General features: G+C 47.0%; 1 protein-coding gene across 5 annotated transcripts in view; it reads right to left on the bottom strand.

The window, feature by feature from the left end:
- CYRIA (CYFIP related Rac1 interactor A) overlaps nt 1–27669 on the bottom strand; it is a 99447-nt gene that overhangs the window by 40477 nt on the left and 31301 nt on the right. For 2 of the 5 annotated variants that reach the window (XM_081068555.1, XM_081068557.1), the window contains 2 exons: nt 17714–17755; nt 15917–16074 (listed from right to left, as the gene is read on the bottom strand). The gene's annotated coding sequence lies outside the window, so the exon portion shown is untranslated. Of the gene's footprint in view, nt 1–7714; nt 7816–15916; nt 16075–17713; nt 17756–27669 lie in introns of all 5 variants that reach the window. The other 3 variants (XM_081068558.1, XM_081068559.1, XM_081068556.1) reach the window with 3 other exon arrangements.

Below are 27669 nucleotides of genomic sequence, written 5' to 3'. Positions count from 1 at the left end.
GCAAGGGAAGAAAGCCGGCTCGGACCACCGCCTCAGTGAAGAGGTGAAGCAGAGTGCCTTACGGCTGCTGCGGGCTCATTCACATGGCTATTAATCATACAAGAGCCCATTTATGACAAATACAGGTCACTCCCTTTGCATGACAAGGCATATGGGTCCACAGAGCTCCATTATCCAAAAAAAACAGAGCATTGTGGGCTACGCAGGCGAAGCCGAGTGCACACACACAAGCGGACATTGTAAGACTGTTTGCACAACCCCGCAGTGCTCCTCGCGGATTTCCTGCCAAGGAGACATTTAGATCTCATGGAGTCTGCTGCAGACATTTGCTCATTCAACATGGCTTCAGGCAGGGGGCTGGAGAAACCCGGCTGCGAGGTCCCCTCTGCTGGCTATCCACGGAACTGCATGCTGGGCTACTTGGATGATAAAGCAATGTGCTCTCAGGATCCCAGCCTCTTCTCTCTGTTCCCTTTTTAAGGAGTACAGTGCAATAAGCATGAGCTTTGGGGTCTGCAAAGCCTAGTTCAAATCTCAACTGTAGCTCTATGTATTAGCTATAGGTCCTTGGATTAGTCATCTCTTCCCTCAGATCTTACTTGCTTAGATGGAGTCCACTGTACACATTTGACTGTGGCCGCTGAAAGGAAATGACAGACACACGGCAGAGTGCCTGCCACTAGGTCAGTGTGGATTGAAAGCCTGCATTCCACCTTCCCCACCTGACTTCATAGGGCAGGTATTGTCATCTGGCCTCTGGAACTAGCAAAGGCAATCGACAAGCATCTATTGTCTTTACTAAAACTGCAGCCAGCCTTTAGAGCAGAAATGTGACTTGATCTTCCTGAGGTCTTATCTCTGTAAACTTTTTTTCCAAATTGTTCCCCCTTCCTTGCTTTACATTGTGTGTGGTGTGTTGGCACGGATAGTCTATATGCACAATTTCACCTGGCATCTCAAATGCCCGACCTCCAGGACAGGCTCAGCTTGAAGGTGGAGGGTGGGTTGGCAGAAAATATCAGCTAAGTTGTACCTTTTAAAGATGAAAAAAGGCCATGCTATTGAACTTCTTAAACTGGGTGGTGATCTGGTATTCAGTGTAGCACCAAGAACATGAACTTGGGTTTGAATCCCAGCTCAGACACTAATTAACAGGGTGGTCTTAATCAGTGTATTTAACATTTACCTAAACTCTCTGAGTCTGAACTTCCAGAGTAAAACAGGGATTAGTTCAATCTGTTCAAGGGTGGTTTTTAGGAATAATGAGCCAACACATGTAAACAGCATAAATGATAGTTGCCATAATTATTATCACCATTGCAATTTTTATTGTTCCATCCACTGGTCTTAGTTCTGTCCCCTTGGCCAAGGAGAAGAGCTGTTCTTTCCTACATAACTATTAATATCTCCAAGGGCTTTAAACACCATCCTAGAGTATATATACTGATGACTTCCAAATTTATAACCATTACCTTGACCCCTTGCTTGAATTCCAGATTCATATATCCAATTGGCTACTTGACTTCTTACAGATACCTCAAACTTAACACATTCAAAATTAAAGATTTGGTTTCTCTCCTCAAAATCTGCACCTTTTAAAGTTTTTTCCATCTGAATTGTTGGCAATTGTGGCAATTCTGTTTCCAGATGCTCACTCCAAAAATATTGGTGTTTTCCTTGACTTCTCTCTCACACATACTATATTCAAGCTCACAAATTCCATCAGTTCTATTTTTAGAATATACTTTAATTCAGTCATTTTCACACCCTCCATCATCAGTGCCCTAGATAAAGCTAAAAGCCATCAACATCTCTTGCCCAGAGTATCACACTCACTTCCTAAACAGATCTCCCAGCTCTCCACTCCTAATCACTTAGTCAGTTGCTACAACTGTGATGCTTTAAAAGTTGCATCATGTTACTCCTCTACTTAAATTCCTTCAGGGACTTCCTGTTTCACTTAGAGTATAATGCAAGGTCCTTATCATAGTCAACAAGGCCCAATGTGATGTTATCCCAAGGTAGTTCATTTCCTACATCTCTCACTCCTTCACTACGCTGCTCACTTTTTCTTTCTTTATTACGTATGTTTCTGCCATAGACCTCTACATTTGCTAGTCCTTCTGCCTGAAATGTTTTCCCCCCATATATCTGCGTGATTTTTCTTTAGGTCTTGTTCAGAGTTTACTTTTAGGCAAAGCCCAACCTAACCACCCTGTCCCAAAGAGTACTTTACCCCACGCCCATGCACTGTCTTTATTTTTTTTAACCTCTATTACCATTGACATATATACCCCCAACTTGAGGACTAGGGCTTGATACATAGTAGAAACTCCATACATACGTGTGGAGTGACTGAAGTCATTTGTCCATGAACAAAATTCCTATGGCCCCTGGAAGTTCTCCTTCAATAAACATAAGCTGCTCCCTCCATATTCCATGGCGGTAGAGGCTCTCAGGTCAGCTGATATTTGGGTCACACACTCTCACTTGGATCAGAATGGAGAAGCAGCCACTCCAGGGCATGGGGAAATCTATGGCTGGAGAGTATGGTCTTAGTAAGGGATAGAAGGAAACTATAAAGTACAAAGTGAGTTTTGCGGGGCGAGGCAGTAGAGAGAGAGGTCAGGAGAATCAGCTGGGGACTGATTAGATAGGAACTCAGAAACTAGAAAGCAAGGGCAGGGACCCTCCTGAGCAGGACTGCAGCTTGGCCCCTTAGCGGGTCAGTTGGTAACCCTGAGCCTGAAGGACATGGAAGACAGTGATCACTCCAACATCTCTAATGCCACCGAGTGTACAGGGAGTCACGGGCTCTGCATCCTAATCTCATTGGAGTCACTTATTTGCTATCAGACTTTGGGGAAGGTCATTCTCCTGCTCTGAGTCTCATCCTTATCATCTGTAACCCACTAGCCCTGGCTAGGTCATCTGGAAAACTCTTCCTGTTCCAATAGCTTAGAGTTTTACGCAATGAGAATGTTCAACAATTACCAAATATACATTGAGACGACCTAAGGACAAACCATGAGCTAAGTTAATTAGATGTGGGACTCCACTTCCATTTAAGAAAAAGAACTGCACACTAACGGCAGTCCGCAGAGCATCCCTGGGCTTGTTCCTCGAAGCCCTTTGGATTCAAGTTCTCCGGGAAGAACGGTAACGACAGCGTCCCAGCACTGTCGAATGTCCCATGCCGTATCAAAATTGGCCACTGCCGCAATCAGGGATACTGTCGAGTTTATCTCTGTGGAAATGCAGTGATTCAAAACTCAAGTGGAATGCTTAAACTACGAAAGAGGAATTGTTCTCAAGTTCCTGTATACTTTTGAAGCATCAAATGACGCGAACTGCAAATAATTTTCACCTATTTATAAAGTAGGCCCCGAAGTACCTACATCAGGCAATGCTTAGACAGCCTGATTTAATCTATCACATGTACTTCAAGGTCTAACATCATGATGTTCTCTAATTCAGACTCTTTTCCTTTGGAATTCAAGAAGCAATCAAGGACCTGCCTCAGTCCCAGCCCTAGAAGCTGAAATCAGGTCTCGCTGCAATTATAATAGTAGTAAAATTGTAACATTAAGGTACTAGGTTGGGGATAATTTGCAAATACCAAAGCTATGTCCATTGGCTTTCAAAAAATTCCTTGAGATGATGAAACAATACTGTTAATACAGGTCCCAAGGCTTTGGAAGTCTATTTACATCGCCCAGGAGATGGCTGTATATAGTAGGAATAAGTACTAAGCCTTTGCAGACTTCCTACAGATTCTGTCTAGTTGGCTGTGTCGGGTTATGTCTACCCACATTTCACATCATATTTGATTTGATTCAGTTGATCTCCTGCCCCCACTCAAGTCTACCATGCTTCCTAACCCTTGAATTTGCTCCCAAGTTAGAGCTGACCTCTTCCTTCCTATGGCCCTAATATATGTACCCTGAATATATTTTTATCAAAATACACAATATTCATACGTGTGTGCTGAGCTCCTTGAGGGCAGGTCTTAATCATCATTCCACCCTCCATACCTAGCACAGTCCTTGATAGAGTATAGAAAATAAGTGAATAGTCAAATATGTGAACATTTGCTCTTTGTAGAGACCAGAGCTAAATAAGACAGGTCCTTGCAGTGGCCTGGGAGCACACCCAGAGCAAGAAGCCATGTTCAAAGACAGCTGGACAGAATGGTAGGCTCTATCTGGGTAAAGAGAAAGTGTTCCAGGAAGGGAATGCAAGAGAAGAAGGAGATGACTCCTTCGGGGCTATCCCGTAGGATGGAGAGAGGGAGAGACTGCCAGTGACTATCCAGAGAACAGTGAGGCCTGGGGTCTAGAAGGAAGGGGACCCCAGGACCCTCACTACTGAGATCACACTCTCAGTGGGGTGGGTGGAGATGAAGGGCCTTTGAAGTGACAGCTGTCCTATGATTCAGGCTCAGCCCGGAGATCTGTTGGTAGACCCCAATCTTCTGGTTATGATGGAGTTTTCCTATGTGACTTTTACACATCCCCTAAAGGTAGCTCCGTGACAGGCAAACTTATATCCAGCACCGTCCTGGGGCGGACTCCCAATACTGTCTCTCTCACTACAGTACCATGAGTCCTCTCAATTCCTGTCATGCATGCTTACCTTTCTGCCTCTCCTCCTCAAAGGTGAATACCCCAGGATGAGAACTGGGCTTTACTTATGCTTGAATCCAAAATAGCCTACTCAGGAAACACTTATTTCTGAATAAATGAGAAAATGACTAGACAAGTGATGGCGTGAATGCCAAAATCTGTATTCAAGGACCTCTTGTCCGAGTTCCAGCCCATTAGTTAGAAAGACAGAAAGAGGGAAATAAGGAGGATGGGTGGGCAAGAGAGGGGGAAAGAGAGGGAGAGAAGGAGGAATGAAAGAAAAGAGAGAAGGAAGAACTAAAGAAGAAAGCAAGCAGGGAGGGAGGGAGGGAGGAAGGGAGGGAAAAAAGGAGGGAGGGAGGAAGGAGAGCAGGAAAGTTGTTTTCCTACTTTCCCACTAGTTTAGTAAAGATATAACTAGTTTCAGGCATATGAATGGACAGAATCATAGGGATTTCATGCTATGTTTGAAAATTAAAAGAAAGAAAACTTGAGTCATCACAAAAGCAAAATATGGCACAAGGGGTGCCAAAATTCCCCTCTGAAAGAGCAGGATTTAAGCACAGCCTGTCTCCTGCCACTCGGAGGAGATGGCCAGTGACTCATCTTCCCAAAGGGAAGCTCAGTGTGGGCTCTGACCCTGCCAATCAGCTTCTGGAGGCCCAGCTGGGAGAAGTCCAATGTCAGGGACAGGTATGGCAAAATAGCAGCGTCTCCTCACCAGCTGGGTGGTGGAATCACATTTTGTGGACGATCCTTATATCAAAATTCCTGCACCCGCCTGGGAGACCCCAGTGGTCTTTCAGAAGTGGTCCTCCCTGCCTTCTGACCCTGGGCCGGTGGGCCGGTGGTTAGAGTCCTGTCCTAGGTAAGGGCATGCTACTCTTTAGCCACCTCTCCTGATACCTATGTGGGGACAGAGCCCCAGAAAGCAGTTTCCAGGCTCTCGGCCTCACATAGAAAGGTGCTGGCTCAGGTAGTAAATGGCCATCAACTGTGATTGGATGGCCATCAGCTGTGGCTAGTTGGCCATCAGCTGTAACCAGTGAGCCATTGGCCACTAATATAACTGCCGTGGCTAAGCTAGCAAAAAATGGGGGCTAGCAAGAAGGTGGTGGTTGAGCTAGCAAGAGCGGATGGCAGAGAGGCGGATGCCGCCAGTGAGAATATAGTGATATGACTCCCCTACTTATGGCTCCGTGGGTGTTCCTTTTTGGCCTCACCATGTCCTGCGTTCTTATGTGGGGAGCGGGACCAGAGACCCCACCTGACACCCTGCACGACAACCTATCAGAGCTGACACAGAGGGCCCTGGCACTGAAATTCTGAAGACTCGAAAAATTACTTCACTCAGCCCCTCCGCTTCCAAAAATCCTCCTTATCAGATAACCACAGTAAGAGCAGCTATTGACTGAGTGTCACTCCCGCATTTTAAGTGCAGCCCACAGACTACATCTCATTTAATTCTCATAAGTATCCTCAAAAGTGGACAAGTAGCTTAGTTTCAAAAGTTACTAACGTGCTATGTTATTTCTGCTAAAACAGAGCACTTTTCTTTGGGCAAATGCAAGAGCTTGCAGTTAAGGACTTTGTCCACTAAGGGGCGGTATCAACTCACATTGAAAATGCCAGGCCGGGTCTGGGTAAGTACTCAGTACAAAAACAGAAGTTTGTTAAAAAGGACAAAACGGGTCAATTTCAACATGCTGAATATTTTCTAAATGTTATTCCTCTTAGTCGTAAAAATTGTTCAAACCCACAGCCGTAGAAGCCAAAGCAGTAACTCAATTCCTGTTCACGGTCATTTCAAAAGTATTCATCATGACCAGTTTGTCAGAAAAGGAACCATGGCATTTGGGGGAAAAAAAAAATTAATAGAGGCAGCCATTTGGTTTAGTAATTGTCCTTCCTGGCCCCTTCTGCTAATTTCTTAAATCATGTTTTCCACCCAGGGGAACATCTGTCTTGTGGCTGAAGCAACTGGACTCCAGCTGCAATGAGAAAAGATGACAAAAAAAAAAAAAAAGACTAAACTCCTACTCGAAACTTATCCACATGAGTTTCTGTCACTCATTTTGGTGAAACTTTCGTGTAAAATTGTATTTTGGAACTGGAAAATTCTCTGGAAGTGCAAATGAAGTGGGAGATACTCCATGAGCAATCGGCACGCCCACCCCAGGGCTTATGGACAGAGAGGGGACAGAAGGAAGGTTTTTCGTTTCCCAGAGGACGCTACTGCAGGAAACTCACAATACACACAGAAGACAGCAAAGTCACCATGTAACTTCCCCTGTTTGGATTTATCAACCAAGACCACAATTGGACCAAACAAACAAACTCACCAAGTTTATCTCCAAATTTATGTTCAAGCCCAGCCCTGCTCCTGATGACTAAACCTTGTGTTGTCCTGATTTGAACTTCACCCTGCAGCTGGGGTTCCCAGGCTGGTGTCTGTGACCACAAGGGATTCTAAATTTGAAAGCTTTGCCCTTCGACCGCTGCCGCAGGGCTCTCAGGCCTCACAGGCAGATCAAGTACTGTTTAGGCTATGCCTTAATTCCACTCGAAGATAACAAATTGTTATTCTAACGTGAGGTCTGGGGTCGCTCCTCAGTTCATACCATCTGAGAACCCAGCTAAACAAAATCATCTCAGGTTATCTGACGCCCAGTGGAATGTGAGAAACACACTAAAGAGACAGTGGAGACGCCCGCTCCCCTTCCACTTGCTGGCCTGTGGCCTGGAGCGTAAGATGGACAGCCGCTGCATTCTAGACTAAGCATTTGACGGTCCAGTCAAATCCCTTTTGTTATCCGGTATCTTCAGGACTGATTGTTTGCGGATGAAGGAAATCGGGAGTTCCCCTTGTACTGGCTTAATACGCATTTTGTTTTATGAGTCAGTTTGTTTATTGATCCCACTTGGCACAAATGAGAGACCAAAAAGTAACCAGCTGGCATTTATTGGGTGCCCACTCTGGGCCCAGCCTGTGCTAAGCGCTTATACAGTGTTCCAATCCTGGAGCCTGGGACTATGTGGCTTTCCATTTTCAACACTGCCTCCCACTCTCTGAGCCTCAGTTTACTCACCTGAGGAAAGAATCAGACAGGACTTCCACCCGACAATCTCGCAGATCCCTCTGAACAGTAAGCTCTTACGAAATTTCCAAGGCCAAACTTTCTATATAAATCTTTGTAAAATAGAAAATCCAGGTGTTTAAATGCAATCCTCGCTTACTTAAGAAAAACAAATTTGAAACACAGAAAACAATCAACCCATTGTATGCGGCAATTCATTAGTTTGACCCTCTAACAGATTGTCCATTACTGACCAGACAGCTAGTGTCTCTCGGGACCGTTACCAGCAGCTCCCACTTCGCTCCGACCAGGAGCTCAGCAACTCAGGACTGTCCCGGGCTGTGACATGGAAGGTGTGCACGGTGCACATGGCAGGTGCCATCTTCCTCCCCTCGCTCTGGAAGCGGGTTGGCATGGTAACGCCAAGCCAGTCTTCACTGGATTCCACCCTTCTCTTTCATTCTATTATCACTGTGTGAGATCTTGCCTCAGAAGGACAGAGAAATCCTGAGGGTGAGGTCGGATGTCAGAGAAGAACAAGTAAGTCTTTGTCGGGCCTTCAAGGAGGCTAGGCCGGGCCAGGGCTCTCAGGCCGCACACAGAGGGGCCTGTGCTTGCTCAGCCGGCAGCAGCGGGGCCTGCTCTGTCCTACGTGGTGGGGCGTCCACATCCATATCCTGAGCCCTCTTCCTTTCTGGACACCAGAGCTGGGCAAAGTGGCAGGATCTCCACCAAGATCCCTGAAGCATTTCACATTGAAAGGCTTAAAGCAGAGCGTACCCTCAGCACCAAAACCACATAATCACTATGGAGCAATTCCTCCCCTTGACTATCCTCCCCATCACCCATTCAGAACGGCTCCCCTGTCCTCCAGTAATCCTCAGTCATCCCCTCCATCTTCTCTCTACCCCCCGTCTGCCCCATTCCTGCCTCCATCCCCTCCTTGCTCCCATCCCCACCCTGGGCCTCCCAGCTCCTCTGAGAGGACTCTGATCTCCTCAAATGCTTGTGTGAATGGGTGTCACACACTAGTGATATCTGACTGTTTATCACTGCTGCTGACTTCAGCTCTGACCCTTTATCATCTAAGGCTCATTCTGCACACAGGAGATACTTAATAAATAGCCATTAAGTGACTGCACCCACAACACATCCCAGAAACTTATTTTTAATAGAACATGCAGCTGAGGCTTTAGATGAAAATACAAATAGCTAAGACTTACAGAGTCCTTTCTATGGGCCAGGCACCACTCCATGTGCTTACACATATTAGCTCGTTTAATGATCACAGCAGCTACTGGCTTTCTCAATTTGCAGATGAGGAATCTGGTGACTGGGAGAGGTGGCAGCCTGCCCCAGCTCAGAGGAGGTTACAACCCAGGCATCGTGGCTCAGGCTGGGCCCTAACTACGGAGTGCCACAGTATTTCACGATGAGCGCAATTAAGCAAACCTCACCGGGGGTCCACTCCAATGCACAACACTTGTTATGTGCCATTCCTTATAACTAGGGACACGTGCCATTGCAAATGTCATCACGTTTCCTCTGCATGTGATGGCCACTGAAGACAACTGAAATGGCCATTGCCCCTCTTCCTTGACCAGCAGCAGTTAGGAGCAGAGAAAGAAGGGGATTCTGTGGGGGCACTGACAGCCAAGGGGAGATCCTCAGAGGAAACGCTTTCCAAACCTGCTTCCAGCATTAAGAATTCTGCACAACTCCTCTGCCAGTTTGCAGCTGGGTCCTGACCCCTGGATTTCTTCTTACTTTCTATCCAGGTCAGGTGACATTTCCATCCTGGGGCCCTGGGCTTACAAGGCTCAAACAGGGAAAAAGCAGGCTCACCATTAGGGGCAAGCCAAAGTCCCCACACTGATTTTCCTCCTATTCTCCAACCCAGAGGAAAAGCAAAGACAGAGCTGAAGGAAGCTAGAGACCTAGAACAAAGGCATGAGACAAGGGCCATAGCTACACCAGGCCTCACGGCCCAGGCTGGTTGGGGAGAGGTGCAGGCAGAGCCTCCGGACTCTGAACTGGACCAGCTGTTCTGTGTTGATGGAGGCCTGGTCTTCCATGAAAAGGCGAGAGGTCTAGTTTGTCACCTTCCAGAGAGGCTTCCTGGCGGTGGTGATGCAAATATTAGTCCCACACAGGGGTCCTGCTGGACCACATGGGAATTCAGCAGGATTCAAAGACTGTCCTTGGGGATGAGTTCGGAAATGGAAGCACCTGGAAATCAAGTCCAACTCTCTCATAGTGGTGATGGAGAAGGGAAGGGGGTGTCCAAGGTCAGATGATGAGTCAGTGCCAGAGCATGGGCGAGAACCCAACTTAACCAGACACCACAGCCATCTTTCCTTTCTTTTTTTCTTTCTTTTCTTTCTTTTTTCTCTTCTTTCCTTCTCTCCCCTCCCTCCCTTTTCTTTCTCTTGTTTTCTCTTCTTTCTTTTTCTTTTTAAACTTTACCTTATATCTGCAAAGGAAAGGCTTACTCCCCTGGGTACAGCCAGGGTTCTAGACAGAAGGAGGTAAGAGAAAGTTCATGTTGAGGTCTTTCCTTAGATGGAGGCAAGATGAAATCAGGTACTGTGTCTTCTACTCAGCCAAATCCATCAAGAGGAACCAATACAATAGATCCTCCAACGCAAGAGACAAGAGAGCCCTGGCTCTGGTGGGGGAGACTGGTTCTCCCAGAGAAACAGAAAGGAGGCCGTGTCATGAGCTTCCTGTGTCTCTCAGAGACTCCAGCCAGAGCAAAGCACCTGCACCTTAGCTGGCTGTTGCTGAGATGTTTAAGCCGAGAAGAATGAGACATGGTTAGGTTCAGAGAGCTCTGTGAGGAGGGAAAGTGCCCAGTGCCTGGAACTGGAACCAGCTGCCTTGTTAGGTAGTGAACTCCCCATCCCCGGAAGCATGGGAGGAGACGTGCAGAGCAAGATGTTGCACCAGAGGAGTCTGCAGAAGACATGTAGACACATGCATCCCTGATTCCACAACAGAATGTCACTCCTCTGCCCAGCTCTGCATTGTGGAGCTCTAAGTGAAGACCATGAGCAAGAGAGAGTCTTCATTGCTCTTCAGTGGTTTACCAGAAGCTTCACCTATTTATAGATAAGGTGACACGGCATGTACAGTGGAAGAAAAGACAATTAGAAGAGAGCTTGAATCCTGACCACCTAGTAGCTGTGGGCCTTAGATAAACTGCTCCATCTCGCTGAGCTTCAGTTCCCACTTCTGTAATTGGCACCAATTCTCCCTCCTGGTGTGCCTGTGACCTTCCAGTATCATGAAGTGCATAGACCTGAGCTCATCCAGGGAAGTGTGCAGGATGGCAAGGTCAATTCTAACCCATCCATTCATCTTCCAGCCAGCACGTGTGCCTGGAGGTTGTCGGCCCCAGGCTCTGTGCTGGGTTAAGATGTGATCTTAACATATATGTACATGTACATGTATATATATGTATAACATATATGTATATGTGTAGACATATATATACACACACATATATAGCATACACATATGTATATGTGCATGTGTATATATATATATCTATATAAAATCTATTATTTTGTTTCCAAGACATATTTTTCCTAAGGGGAAGGTAGGACAGACAGAGTTTTAACAATCTCTTCCAAGTTTTCACTGTGAAGACGCAGACCCAGTTCTCTGCAAAGTCGAGTCTTGCCACTAGAGAGCTACGCCACAATCTAGGCTGTTGAATCAGTGTTTTTGGATGATGGACATGGATTCCTCCTCCTTTCTACTTCTTTTCTTAGGCCTCCTTATCCTATTCTGCTCATTGACACCTCCACGGGGTCAGAGAAGGGATCAACTCAAACTAGTCAATTTAATTATTTTTAGATACTGTTGGGAACAAGGTGGGAAGATGAGGGGGTGGCTACTAATGGATTTTTAAAAAGCAGAGTTCAGGTATTATCTGTGCCTGACGATCACTCTGGCAATTTCCTCCCCACCGCCATCACAGAGGATTGCGTGTTGGCCCTTATTTATAGAGTGCTGTTCTGCACTGTCTCTTGCTGAGATCCCAACTCCTACTTATCCTTCAATGCCCAGCTCATATGTCCCTCTTGGAACCCTTCCCCGACTCCCCTGGGCAGAGAACATGCCCCTCTCTATACCCACCTCATTTTGCTCATGTTGGAGCTCTTACCCTCTATCTGCCCCTGTGACTGTTGGCTCCTCTCCCTTTGTCACAAGCTTATGAACTTTGAGGGGCTGACCATGTTTGATTTGTCTTGACGTTCCCAGGCTTAGCACAGTGTCTGACACGTGGTAGGTACTCAGGTATCTGCTTAATGAATGCGTACATTTCTAAAGAGAACACTCTTATTTTAGTATTCAATAGAGAGACGGTTAAAAGATGGATATTACCCATTCATTTTCTGACTAACAGAAAATGTATCATGACCTAAATTCTATGATTTCTACTAGAATTGCTTGGGCTTTTGCCAGCCACTCTCTCCTATCAGAAACAAGACTCATATTCTAACCATTTCCCAGAAATTTGTGTACCAAGCCTGCACGTGAAATGCTGTCAACATTTAACTTTCACAAGGATAGTCAGTGGTGGAAAAGGCCGCGGATTCATCCAGTCTCGGCAGCCGACTCATTCAGTCCATCTGCATTAACCTACTTTATAGCAGAGGAAACTGGTCTTATAATATTACAAGGAAATGGGTATGAATAAGCACTTTAAATCTATAAGCGCTTTAAAGAACCAGGTGTCACATACATTTAGGCCCTCTGCTTCCTCATAAAACTCCAATCTTATCAGGCCATCAACCTTTGCTTAAAGAACTCTTACCTGCTCTGAGTTGTCTTCGAGCTACATTCAACCCTCTTGGCCTGACATTCACGTTTCCAGCTTCTCTCTGAATGAGTCCTCATCTCTCAGACTTGCCTCACCTCACTTTCCGCAGCCACAGCGGATGGCAGTGCACAAAGTTCCTCCAAAGGGCAGCCCTTGCTTAAGCTTCTCCTCTGCCTAGAAACTCCCTCCCCTACTCTCCATCTGCCAGATGACACCTCATCCCTAGGACGAAGTGGAGACAGCATGTCCCCAGGGAGCTTCCCCGATTCTGCTCCTCAGTGTGGGTTGGGCTGCTCACACTCACTCTTACACAATGATACATGTGTGTTGGCAGGTCACTCGCAGGTCTCCCAGGAAAACCGCAGCTAGCTTGAGGGCAGGGCTGAATCCAGCTCTCAGTGACCACCGGAATCTAGCACTGGTGTTGACACACAACACGCACTCGAATGTTTGCTGAGTGAACGGATCTTCCCTTTACACCGAAGGCAAGTCTTGGCAAAGGTCTAGGTGAGTGAATTCCAGGAGAACTGGTAGAAGTGACCCATGGGAGGTTCCCGTGGAAAATTCCCACGCTAGCAAATGACGAAATTAGAACAACTGCTCACTTTGACTTAATTTGTCAATGCATCTTCCCTAAGCAGCCTTGAACCAGTGCCAGACCCTTGGACCCTAAGATGGGGCCAAGCCTCATTCATTCCCAGAGTTTCAGTACCTCGTGCCCAGTGCAGGTTTTTGAGTGGATGGATGATACTCTACTAGGCAGGAGCACCCATCCTTATTTCTGCTTAGGATGCTTTAGGGGTGGGGCCTTTGAGATGCTCAGGGAAGAGGGTAGAAGGATCTCTAGAAAAGCCAACCAGAACATATAAACCCATTCTCTTACAGGGACTTATGAGGCCCCACAGGATCTGGCCACTACTCTCTGCCCTCGTGTCCTTCCACTGTCCCCTCATTCCTTCTGCTCCAGTCCTCCCGGCCACTTGCAGTTCCTGAACACCAAGCACATCCCCACCTCAGAGCCTTTACTCCTTCTGGCCTTGCTCCCTCACTTTGTTCAGGTCCTGCTGAAATAATGCCAGACCTCATACCCTATAGAAGAGCATTGCCTGTTCCCCTAACGTCCTAGCTCTCTGACTTAGATATATATAGATATATACATTTTTTTTGCTTTGTTATTTTTTTTTTTACACAACATTCAGTACTGCCTGGTATGATGCGTGCATGTATCTTTAGTACCTGTTGACAACTCTCCGATCTTATTAGAATGCAAGCTCCACGAGAGCAGGAACTTAGTTTGGGTCCACGCTGTATCCCTAACACCAAAAAGAACATTTGGTTGAACCAAATGTTCAACAAACATTTGTTGAATGCGTGGATGGCTGGATGAGTGAATGCCCCACAAGAGCAAACAGACAAGGAAGAAAGCCAAAGCCATGGTCCTGAATGAACACATGCTTGAAGCTAACTGTCTTGCTGAGCACCAGACCAGAACACGTGTCCCCAAATCAACTGATCCCAGTCGCCGGGACCTTCCTCTGGGTCTTGGGACTATGCTGGTCTGAAGTGGAAAAGCCGCGGGAGGGAGTCAGTTTTCAGTGAACACCTCATGGGACAAAGGATGGAGTCAAGGTGCTGGGAGAGGGGTGGGTCCTGAAGTCAGACATGACAAAGGAAACGTCCCAGATGGCTGAACCACAGAGGGCACTCTGGCCAAAGCTGAGGTGAGAGAAGGCTGCCCCTGAAGACAAGCTCTGAAATCAAAAGCCTGTTAACTGCTTCTCTCCTCTGTAACTAGTCGGGACATGCGGTGTGTGTACCTAAGCCTGGTCCCTGGATTTTAGGGCTAAGGCTCAAATGGAAGCCGATGGGGGAATAAGAGGTATATTTAAATAGCTATAAATAAGGTTGGGCAAGGAAAGACGCGCACATTTTTTAAGGTCTAATATAAGCAAGAAACTATGCTAATGCATCACCTCCTTTGAGTCTCACCACAAGCCTACAACATAGTCTCCTTCTTGTAGATGGAAAACAGAAGATCAGGAATTTAAAACGACCCAGGCAAAAATCACTCAACTAATAAATAGAGAACCGAGATTTGAAGTCAGGTCTGCCTAATTTCAAACCTCATCTCCTTCTTCTGAAGTAGGCTATCGCTCAGGGACCACGCCGGGGGAAGAAACAGTAAGAGGAGGAAAGAAAGGGAGCACAAGGTAAACCCCTTTTCCCAGAGAGTGAGAATCTGGTATGAGGAACAAGTCTGGGATAAAATGATGCTGGGAACTCAGAATTGGAAAATACCTTAAATATCTCGTGGTCTTACCTTCTGTACTGTGCTCCGCTTTATAAAAGGCTTTGGTTTTAGTTTTCAAGGAAATTCAAGATATCTAGATGAAAAAGGAGAGCTTCAGGAGGGGGGACAGCAGGTGACATCAGCAAGGGAAGGTCACAAGCGTGTGGCCATCCCATAATACTGGTACCTCCTTTGTGATTCCGGATCTTGAATGTGTGGGTCTCTGGGCTAGCTTAGAGGAGATGTGTCGATAGAGCCCAGGGAGCTGAACCCTCGGTAGATCTTTAGTCATCAGGAAGGGATATCAGCTCATGTCACATCTAAGTCAAATAAAGATGTTCAAACAGACGTGACCCCCTCTTCACAGATAATAAGCAAAGTGTCTATAATGGCTTGGGAGGAGGTGAGAAAAGGAGGTAACAAGAGAGAACCAAGGTGTTGGCAGTGAAGGAAGAGGGCGAGGGGAACGGTGACCTGCAGCTTATGTTCCACAAGTCCTCCTGGGTGACAACTTTATGAACTGAATTCGTCTCCAAAAATGTTCTAGTGAGTGAGATGCCAGCTAGACTGCTGCACAAGACCTAAATTCCATCCCAGGTTGGCTACTTAAGAACTTCTCCCTTTGCTCATCTAAATCGGACGGACAGGATGGGCAGAAAGGAACCCCGATTGTGCCTAATCCAAAATCAATTCTGGAAGGAAAAAGCAACCTATAACTAGAGCTGTACTATGCTCTCCTCCTGCACATAGTTCTAAGCTACTCTATTTCATGGCTAAACAGTCAAAAGTCTCAAGATAGCAACACTTCCACTTGGAATGCACTCATGGATCCCAGGGACTGTTAACCATTTCAAAATTACAGTGACCTTGAAATACATGTCAATTATTCATTATGCCTTGGTGTTTTTTTTTTTCCTTTTACATGTATGTAGTGTTAGGAGGCATGGCTTCCAATCAAAGATGACAAATCTAGTGAAATGACCATCCTTAATCCTTTCAAGTGTTTTATAAGCATGCAGATGACATACTCCCCACCCTAAAAATGGTGGGTATCACTGTGCTGCTGCTATCGCCTGAGTCACTTGTGTCTTACCTGGAGATACCACTTCTGATTCAGGTTCACCAATCCAGGCTATGATGGAACGAACCCGCTGAGCAGCTGTCAAGCCAAGACACGTCTGGCTCCCCAAATCAGGGCTGTGGCCCCCTTGAGTCCTGTGGTTTCTCTGTCCTTAAGTGAGTGACAATCTGCTAAAAGGGAAAGCAAGTCATATTACGGTGAGAGGCCATTTCCTGTTCTCCTTTAGTAATGATACATTTTTGTAAGGAAGTAAAGAGAGTTCCAGAATCATAGATAACCAGGGCTAGAAGAAATCAATGAGATAACCTTGCCTAATGCTTTCTTTTTGTAGTGGAGAAAAATTGAGGCTCATGTAAGGATATGACAAGTTGGGAGGAAAATCCAGATTAGAATGGGTCTCTGACTCTCTGGCCTTTGGAATTTTTTTAAAAAGCAGCCACATGGTCAGACTGACTCCTCAAACAACTGGTTATTGACCCTGAATGGGAAGTTTTGTTTTGTTTTTTAACAGATTTTCAAAAAGGGAGGTGGCACTTTTTCCAGATTGCTGTTTTTGTCGTTTTTGCAGTTTTAACCGCTGGGAGCTAAATCAGTAAAACAGTCCATCTCATGGACTGTGATTGGGGTGGTTCTCCCTGTTTCCCCTTAGAAAAATATTGTTATGGAACAAACAGCGTGACCCAGGAGCACAGTGGTGGGTGGGCTTTGTTTTTCCGTGATAGGCACGTGCGCACCCAGCCAGTAGATCTGTCGGTCTCCCTCTGTCTCTTCCTTTCTCTCTTCATGTTTCAGGAAAATACAGTAACAAACATGGACTCTCCTCCCATGGGTATCATTTATTATGTGATTCTTCTGGCTATCGTACATTTGAACAGCCATTCCTCTGCGCAGACAACCAAAACCAAAGAAGGGATCTTGCATTTATTAAGCAAATAGCATCTGCCAGCCATACCATGTGATGCTTATAGATATATTTTCCTAATTTGTCCACAAAAACTCCCTGTGAGGTACCACTAACTTCATTTTTCCAAAGGGTTAGGGAACAGAGCTTCAGAGAGCTAGAATGATCTGCAGAGTCATAAAGAGAATACAGAGCAGAATCATTAACAAACTCACACATATGACTCCCAAATCTATGTTTGTCCATCCACACTGGACTATAGTTATTAAGCCAAAACACTAGGAGTTTTGCACTGTTTTAGCTTGAATGTAGGAGAAAGTTCTTTGGAAGCTGCAAATTGTTGTAAGGATATGAAGGGTTATTCTTATTAGATTCTCTTTCAGACGGGGGCGGGGTGTAAAGGCCAGGCTTCCTGCCGTGCTCCCAGCTGGGGCTCACATGCCCCAGAAAGCCAGGCTAGCTCTGGCTCCAGTTCTCAGCAGCCATGAGGGCCAGTCAGTCAGGAAATCATGATTATCAATGCTCCACGCTTTGTTCCTGTTCTCAGACAACAAGAGACATGGCCGAAGAGATGTGGTGGGGGTGGAGAAAGAGGAAGAAAAAACAGGAAGTGAAGGGGGGAGGGAAGGAAATGATAGAGAAAACACAGCAACTCTGAAAAGTCCTTGGCATGACTGAGAAAGTGATTTCTGAGCCGACATTTGTGGGGCTGGCCTTGGATTTGGGGAAAGCATATATGGTGGCAGCTGGGAGAGACTCAGGATTGGTGCCCAGACATTCCCACCCCAGAGCACAACCCGAAGTAAGGGTGCCCTGATATAGGGGCTGTTTCCCACGGGCACTGGGTGTAGACACTGAGCAAGGCGAATTTCCCAAGCAGAACCCTGTGGGAAGACTACATCTCTCACCTCGTGGCTGTGGCTGAGAGGCCAGGTGCGCCGCAAAAGAACCTGCAAAGAAGAGAATCTGTTGAAGTGATCGAGTATCAGAGGGTGCCATCCCATCCCGTTTTCCTTTTCAAACACTCTCAAAATTATAACCCATTTTTATATTTATGATTGGGACTTGATTCACCCAACTGAGCTCAGCTTTCTTCTACCACGAAATTAAGAAAGTTGGACAAGTAGAATGGTGAGTCTCCTTCAACCACGACTCTGAGGGACTTCCAGAATCCTTTCCTATCCATCTCATCCAGTCTACTTGTTTATAGACAAGTTCCCTAACTCCCAACGGCCATCATAAAGTATGGCAATCACCTGGTAAGTTGAATAACCACACCGATAATCCTAATAAGAACCTAGTCATACTTTAATACTAATACCAATCGTACTTGACAGCCTCCTGATGGGTACCAGGAGAGTGCAGGGAATACACAGCCCTCTAACAGGCAAGCCCTCAGATACCGGTCCCACCCACTCCAGGGGTTTCCTAAACTGGTTGTGTATTTGGAGAAGCTAACAAAAAAGTGCAATCCCCATCTGGAGCAGGGGCCAAAGCTTCTGGTGACTTTTGATGTCACCAGCCTGGCAAGGGTTCCTGGACTTGCATTTGTAGAACTTGGATCCTATCTCAGCCCTCAGGATATCCCACTTCCTCCCATCGTATAGATTCCATCACAGAGGACCTACCAGGGAGGACCTGGCCCTGATTTTGTAAATTATTTCCCCACCATCTAAACAAACACAGAGTGACAAAAAGTAAGCACATCTTTGAGGGGAGTTCACGCTTTCTGACCGATGGCTAGTGGTTTCCTGTTTGAGTCACCCATTGGCCAGATGTCCATCAGAGAGAACTGAGATCAAGCAGGGGAACACACTTACAACTCCCTTCTTGGGCCCCCACAAGCAGCACAACCTCACAGCACATCAGTATTAATTTGCTTCCATTGCCAGCAGCTGTGGACGGCCAGAGATGTTGTCACGGTCCCTCTGCTGCACAGAGGGGACTGACGCTACCTGAGACCATCAGAACCCCGCACTTCTATAGCACCTGGCAGCCAGCAAAATGTTGTTTCAATATCTTGTCTTCTTCAGTCATTTTAAACGGGGAACAAAGCAGAGGGATAATTATCCCATTATATGAAGGGAGGGGGGCTGAAATCCAGAGACATGAAATGACTTATCCAGGGTCACACAACAGAATTGGGATGAGAAAAGGCATCTCCTCATATCTAGTCTACGACCTGTGACCTTTTCACTACATTGTGGGCCCCCACCCCCGCCCCATTTAGTGGAGGGGCTGTGAATAGCTTAGAACCAAGCTGCGTGTCTTCCACGTTTGAAGGTTCTGGGAGTCAGAGGGCAGGGCAGGGGCAAACTGAAGAGAAGGCAAGACAGATGGTGAGAGAACTAAAGGGCTTGAAAGAGCACATTCCCAACCTCCAGCTGAGCAGGTAGGAAACCTACAGCCCATGGTGAACCGTGCTTATTCCAAGTCTCAGGAAAGCAGTTGCACAGCCACACTCTGAGTCTGGAAACCTTCGCGTGGCACCTTTCCCTCAGCACCAAGCGTACAGGCCAACATGAAGAAACACAAATGGGCAGGTTTTTAGATCACAAGATAGCTACCATGTATCATGTACCTACAGTGTGTCAGGCTTTGTTCTCACCCCCTTTTACAGAGGAGGAAACTGAGGCACTCATCCAGGGGTTCAGTTTTTGAGTGGCAGAGTCAAGATTAGAATGCAGGCCAGTATGCAATTCTCCCTCTCCGAGCAGCGACATTAAAATGAAAAAGAAAGGCTGAGGCACGCAGAAAGGCACATCAGTGGAAAGAAACAGGGAAGGAAACATGAACACTGGGAACGGACGACACCTTCGTTCAGACGACCGAGGAAGAGAGGCACCTCTCCAGTGGGGAATACTGAGAGGTGCTGTGCAGGCGGGACCAGGAATTTGGTCCCCAGTCCTCACTGAGTGGTGGCCCCCAGAGGCAGACAGCACCCGTAAATGTCGCCCTGGCCTTGGTGTTTACACAGCAGCACTCTTGGGAGGAGGAAGTAGGTTAGGCCAGGGAGGGGCCAGAGGGAGGGCCAGAGATGGCCGTCACCACAGCGAAGGGAAGGGATGATGTCTTAGAAAGTCAGTTCCCATGTCAGTGGGGGAGGGACTCACTGGGCAGGTGGGCAAGCGAGATGCTGCCCGAAGTGCCCACCGTGAACACTGCACACACTCCCAGGATCAGTGGGCTCTGGTTTCGGCCTCCCAAAGACCTGGGAGCAGGGATCACCCCTCACCATTTTAGAGATGGAGAGATTAAACCCCCAATACCAACAGTCACTGAATAGTAATAGGAATAATAACAATAATAATAATAGTAATAATAATAATGGCAGCGCCATTTGTTGGCAGCCTGCTAGGTGTCGGGAAATAAGCTAGATGCTTTCCCTAGGCTATTTAGTAATTACACGGACTCTGTGAGGGCTCTATGATTATTTCTAATTTATAGTTGAGATTCACTAAATAATTTCCTAAAAGTCAAAAAGCTAGTTGGCCCCGAGAAAGGATCTGAAGCATGGCCTGTGTGACATTTTGTCTCATGATTTCACCCACCGTAAGCCACACGTGCTGTGAAACGGTGACTTGTGATGGTGCAATGTTGTTAACCCACAGCCACCTTCTGAGCTGCAAAGCACACAGGTACAGGTTTTTACTTAACTGTAGGATCCACATTATATCTATACTAAGTGCACGTACACGGTCACTTACAACTTGGGTGGCCATGTGATTTATCATCCCAATCTGGATGCTTCTGAGAGTGGAAAGGAGACCATTCACGTCCCCGGAACAACAGGCATAAACCAGGACTGTCCAAGACATACAGGATATATGGTCATCCTAACGTAATCCACAGTCCTGTGGGGCCAGTTAGTTTTCTGTCCAGTTGTCTCCTAGACAATCCTCTGATTTCTCATCCACGTAAATATCCTCGGCAATGATGCAGTCTTCCTTTGCTCATAAGAATGTCTTCTAAATCTACTGGGCTTGTAAGCCTTGTATATAAAACAGGCCGATACAACCTGGTTATAAAGCAGTCATGCTATGATCTGAGAAGCAAGGGTGTGACTACCTTTAGCAAGGTATTTTTAAAGGACGTTTGGGTTCCCTGTGTCCAAGCACCCAGAACCTGAATGCACAGCTGTTCCGATAACCAGCCAGCCCCCCACCTGTGAGGGCTCGGTGGCTCTCCTAAGGCCACCTAAGGCAGCCGGATGGGCACCCAGTGTGGAAAGCAGCTCCTGCCCAGAACCCCTGGAGACTCTGCAGGCCACTGACAAGACACAGACCCTGTTTCCTCAGAGGGCAGCGTTTTGCCGGAACAGGCCTGGCCTTTCTTCACTGCCAGCAGGCACTGACCCTGCCCAGAGACGCAGAGCTGGTCTGGCTTGGCCAAAGATCTCCCCTTCCACCCCACTTGCCTGGGGAGGACGCGCACAGCACTTAAAGCCTTTTGTTTTACCCTTTCCCAGAAATCTGCTGTTCTCTTGAAACCAGGAAATCAGTCTTGAATCAAACTCACACAGGTAAAGTAAAATGCTAATGAAAAGAAACAGGCTTTAGTCCATCCGCTTTGGCATTTATCTAATCGTGGAGAATCACAGGGCTTCTAGTTCAGTCACTAACTGACAGCTCTAGAGAAGCTTATGGTCTGAGGAGCCCCAGAGATGCTGAAGGGGCTAGGTGGCAGGCTCTGGGGCCCCCTCCCGCAGTAACACAGCCAGGTTTTCCATCTGTTTTGTGTAGGGGCTTCTGCAAGTGATGTTATTTGGTAAATGGGCAAAATCCTTTGATCAAATTAGGTCACATTCAGAGGTTGTGGGGGGTTAGGGCATAGACTCATCTTTTTGGGGGGGCACCATGCAACCCACTACTGCCATTTATCACTGATGTTCTTCAGGGACATCTACCTGAGTTCTACAGAAAGTGGGGACTTGTTTAATGGCACTCAGCTAGTGGGGAAGGTGGAGAAGCCAGGACTAGAACACAGTTCTCCAGGTTTCTTCCATCTCAGCATGTGACTCTCGTGCTGGGGACCCACGGTGGGAAGCCAGACGTGAGCACAGCCTAGAGAGCTGATGGTGACCGACCAGAGTGGCCTGGGCTCAGGCAATCCGAGCCTGTCAGAGGGCAGGGAGTGGATGACCACAATGGCACAGACTCTCCCTGTTCCTCACTGTGCAGCATGCTGCACGTCACGTGACTATTTCCCTCAGCCCTCATAGCAATCCTGCTGAAACAATGGTACTCCCAGTAGCACATCTTACAGATGAGGAACTGTACAGTGACGCAGAGGCCGAGTGCCCAGCCCACGGTTAATAGCAAGTTCGCAGGGAAGCACACATTTGAACACAAGCTCAACCTCCACTGAACTCCAAGTTCAATGGAGAAGCTGGCCCATCACACACAGACGGGGGACCTGTCACAGGCTGAAAGCGCAGTGGCCAGTGGCAAGTGGTAGCAGAACCAGAAGAGCCCAGATCTCTTCTCCCAGGCTCATATTTGCTCCATTTCCCAGTGTTGTGGTTTAACATCTGCCCTGATGTTTTTCCCATCTAAACAGCCATCAAGGTAAGTGCCCCCATGTCGATGGCAGGAGGACACCAGTCAAACTGGCTGATGACTTCAGAAAACTCCACGTAGGTTTTCAACTGAACAAAAGTGCCAGATGGATCCCCTGTCTTTAAGACAGTATTTCATAGTGTTTGTTACATCAGGTCCTTCTCTGGGGTGCGGGGGAGGACACAGTTTAGGAACCTCGTCTTTCTGACAACCCCACGCATCAGCACGATGAAATCTCGGAAAACCTGGGCATTTGCATGTTTCCTCCTCACTTCTCAGGGCTGCAAGTTGCCTTAACTTAACAGGTTTGAGGCATCAGCAGCTGACACTGCCTGTTTCCATCAGGCACGCCGCAGTATGACAGAGATTAAGATGTACAAATTGCCAGTTATAACAACAGTCATGGGGATGTAAAGTACAGCATAGGGAATAGAGTCAATAATATTGTAATAAGTACGTAGGGTATCAGCTGGGTACTAGACTTATGGGGGTAATCACTGCGTAAGGTATGTAAATGTTTAACCACTATACTGCATACCCGAAACTAATATACTATTGTATGCTAACTGTAATCGAAAAATTTCAAAAATGCTTTTTAACAAGATAGAAACAAACACAGTTCAGGCTGCAGTGGCCGTGCCTGACCATCGCCGGTGATACAAGCTCGGAGTACACTTTGATGTACCACGAACGCTTCATAGGGGGGCAAGGAAACCTGGGTCTCCCTCCAACTTGGCCTTGGCTGGGCCGGGTGACCCGTTCCTCACTTCTCTCCGATCTTCAGCTGCAAAGTCTGTCACACGCAGATCGTACAATGATATGCGCCAGCAGGCTTCTTTGCACCACACTGAAGATTCCGTGAGCTTTCTCTTCTAAAGCATCAGAGCTATCGAAATTCACATTTTATTTTTGCCTTTGAATGGAAAGTTCCTTAAGAGGAGGGGCACGTCTTACTTTTCTTTACGGGCTGATTGTAACCAGCCCCGAGCCTTACACAGATGACCAGTGTTGAGGGTTGAATTTGTACAGTTTGGCTTCCTTGAGGACAGTGAACAGCTCAGTGTGGCTGGAGGGGGAGGAAACAGGCGGCAGGAATACAGTAGTAAAAGGCCAGTGTCGGGCTGTGGGTGACTTTCCGTGCCCTGACGCTGCCTGATGTCCGAGTAAGCTCGTGTAGCAAAGGCCTTTGAAGTATTAGTGGGAAGATGGAGCTGCAGAAAGAGCCTGGGGTCTCAAGCCCCACAGCCGTGAATTGCCTTGGCTGTCCCCTCTCTAGTATGGGAACAATGGCTCCATTTCAGGGATCCTTAGGGTTACCCAACATTAAACGTGGCCAGTGCAGTAGTTGGCACCTATATTTGAACTTCAGCAAATACGACTGCCCCTAAATAAGTGGGGCAGAACTGACCTGGAATGCCAGTTAAATAACTGTTCTGGAAGTTCAGTGCGAATGCTGCCTAGGGGTCATAAACTAGGAAACGGTGCCATGGACAGATCACACTGAGCACAATCTGAGAGCCAATGGCTGGATTATTTGTTGCCCACGTTGCCAGTGATTCGGCTGTGCTCCAGCGGATCTATGAACGCCTGTAGCACCCATCTCCCCAAAACGACATGGGTCTCCCATGGCGAACACCACCAGAGTGCCACAAACCACCCGTGGGCTCCCCAGCAGGCCCTGGCCACGAGTGACATCAACAAACATCCCCTCTTGGGTGGCTTATGTCGCGTGTTCTGGAGAAACCCCACTTACACCATGAGGCCAGATAGAAGGCCAAGCACTGGGGGTGGAGAAGCAGACGATCTGGACTCCCATTTCTGCTTTGACCTTCAATTTCTCTAAGATCGGGCAAGTCACTCTCTGCCATCCAGATAATGAAGCGGACTTTGAGACTTGGGATCCTCAATGTCTAGAAGAGTCCTTCAAGGAAGTGTTTTGTATGAACTTCACCTGTGGAGTTCCATATACACTGCCATTTGTGAAAGTAATTTTCTTACCGGGCGGCTTCCGCTAAAAATCCCATGAAAATGGAGCATCTCTTGCAGAATACCCCAATCCAAATCCAACAGGAATACGCTGAAGTCCACAAATCCCTGGTTTCTAGTGCTCACCCCATCAATTCTTGCCTATGCAACCTTGGGTGAGTTGCTGTACCCCTCTGAGCCTCAGTTTTCTCACGTGAGCGTCAGAGGTAATAGTATCTAGCTCATACCATTTCTCAGCAACCATGCTTTGTAACACTTCACAGAAAGTGCAAATCCCATATCACTCAGACAGTACAAGGTTAGCCATCCCTCCCCTCCGTGGATGGAGCCAGACACACTGCCACAAAGCAGGTGCGGGAGAAAACGGGGAATTTCTATTATTCTTAGTAAGGGACAGAGTCAGAATCGAAGGGAGGAAGAATGATTGAGAAGGTACCTGCGACAGCTGGCAGCCGGCTTATCTATACTGCTGAGGACGTCACCCCAGCCTAGGCAGACAAACACTGGAGATTGCCTGGAGACAATAGCACAGCTGCTCCCATTCCTGGGTCCCTGCTGCGAGGCAAATCAGGAGTCATGGTCAACATTCAGGGCTGCACTCATCCTCAGGTCTCCAGGGGATCCTGCCTTCCCCACCAGCACAGGGTTGCAGGGGGTGAATCACACACCCTCTCACCAGGGTCCCAGCACCCTACACCTCACCAGGAGAAAAAGAGACGTGGGAGCTATAAACAGGAAAATGCCAGGGATAAGATTCCCACAGAAACCAACTATAGGAAATGCACTTTTCCGGTGAGAACCACCACCTTCTAACAAAGTCCATGTTCCTAAGCCTGGCTTTCAAGTCCTTCCATGAAACGGTCCGTACGCATTGAGAACCATCCTTTATATAAATTCCCCATTTAAGCCCAGGGTGATTTACTGCAGCTTCCTGTTTTCTTTCCTAGTTGTGCAGCCCAGACTGACAACTCCGTGCCATCTATCATCTGTCAAGGCCAGAAGCAGCCCCCTCTTCTCCATGAAGTCTTCTCTGATACTTCTCTGATACTACTCTTATACTTCTTTGACACTTCTCTGATACTATTCATACTTACTTCTCTGATACTTCTGTGATACTACTCTTATACTTCTCTGATACTTCCCTGATACTACTCTGATACTTCTCTGATACTACTCTGATACTTCTCTGACACTACTCTGATACTTCCCTGATACTACTCTGATACTTCTCTGATACTACTCTTATACTTCTCTGCTACTTCTCCGATTCTCCTCTTATACTTCTCTGATACTACTCTGATACTTCTCTGATACTACTCTTATACTTCTCTGATACTTCTCAGATACTTCTCTGATACTACTCTAATACTTCTCTGATACTACTTTTATACTTCTCTAATACTACTCTTATACTTCTCCGATACTACTCTTATACTTCTCTGATACTACTCTGATACTACTCTTATACTACCCTGATACACTTCTCTGATACTTCTCTGATACTACTCTGATACTTCTCTGATACTATTCTTATACTACCCTGATACACTTCTCTGATACTTCTCTGATACTACCCTGATACCCCAGTCCACACTGACGTCTCCCTTCTCTGAACTCTCATAGCACTTTCTAGCTGAGCCACCCAGCATTTAGCACCCACGAGTCACCTCACCACTTTGTGACTGGATTATTGCACCAACCTCCTAACTGGGTTTCACCCTGCCTGGACTCTGGCCCGGAGCTCTGCAGAAGGAACTTTCTATAGCACACATCCGATGATGTGTCTTTTCCGCTTAAAGCCCTTCGAGTACTTCCCACTGGCTCCAGGATCAAATCCAAATGCTCCCGCCCCTCCTCCGTGGCTACACACATTACAGTCACACCAACTACTTCCCCAGGTTATGTAATGAGTTGGTACAAGAAACCCGGTCACGTGATCACCAGGGAAGGGTTCTTCCCACAGTCCCAGACCACCCCCACCCCGGGTCTAATGCTGGACCACAGAGAAGATGGCTAGGAGCGTATGGCACAGAACCATGGCCAAGGTATAAAACACAAGATCAGCTAAGTCCTTAGGCTTGGTAAGTCCAGTCAATCTACCAAACAATCAACTACGAGAGTAGGTTTCTGAAGACATCAGATAGTGCATTTGCTCTTTGCATCAACAGTGGGGTGGAGGGGGAGGTATTCTTCCTCCTTGCACATGTGTGGAGGCTGAGGCTTACAGAAGTCACAGCTCTTATCTGGACTAAATCTCCAGCCGAGCCCCTTCTCCCATGCTCTAGCAAGGTGTATCCAACAACCTGCTGGTCCTCACGACCTTATACCTATACGCACTGCACACTCAGTGTAACTGATGGAAGCAACAGCCCTCCGTTCCTGGCTGCCCAGAGGTTCACTCTATCCAGGAGCTCCTACTGATGAGCTCCCTATGGATTTGGCCCTAAGACCACAGATGTCCTCCTGCTCCTGCAAGCCCTTAGATGGAAAGATTATGAAAAGGAATGTGCATTGAACAGAAGAGGGAGGGAGGAAATTCTACTCCAACAGTGCTATACTTATTCCAGCAGACGATCAAAACCCCTTACTAGGACAATGCTTGCCCATCACACAGCACAGTAATAAGTGTGCGTGTGTGTTTATGAGGGAAGGAGGATGGGTGGGGGAACAAGATCCAGAGGGAGCAGGACGAATATCCGAGCAAAGCACACGTGGATCCAGTGGCGTCCTGGAACTGTCTGGCACCGGCTCACCAGAGCCAATTATACAGAACTCTTCCGAACCCCATGTTCAGTAAGGTCTTGTAAGTAGAAACCAGCCATGGTGGGAGTATTTACACCATGAAATTGGCAAACATCTTAATCACGTGTGATTTGGTTTTGTTTCTCCCAGAGAATCAGTTATTAAACATTTACCCGCATAGCAGTAAATGGATCCATGAGGACGCTGGGTTGGGAAGACAGGAGATTTCAATGGTAGCTATAGCTCTGCTCCCAACTCAGTGTGATGGGCAAGTTTCTGCCCTTCCTGGCCCTCAGTTGCCTTAATGGTAAAAGAGGAGCAAAAATGCTTGCTTTCCTCACACGTAACTACATAAACTAAGACACTGGCTAAAAGGGCATTTTGGTAAATGCAATATTATAAGGACATATTTGGCAATGTCTATAAACACGTTTGGTTGTCACAGCTGAAGTGCGTGGTGCTACTGACATCCAGGGATACTGTAAACATCCTACAAGGTTGAAAAGCGTCCCCACAACAAAGACTTATTTTGCCCAAGATGTCAGTAGGGCTGAATTGTGAAACCCTGATCTAAAGAC

This window comes from Rhinolophus hipposideros (assembly GCF_964194185.1).
Source record: "Rhinolophus hipposideros genome assembly, chromosome: 12".
NCBI lineage: Eukaryota > Metazoa > Chordata > Mammalia > Chiroptera > Rhinolophidae > Rhinolophus > Rhinolophus hipposideros.
Note: the sequence above shows the minus strand (reverse complement) of the source record. Positions and strands in the feature narration are given on the sequence as shown.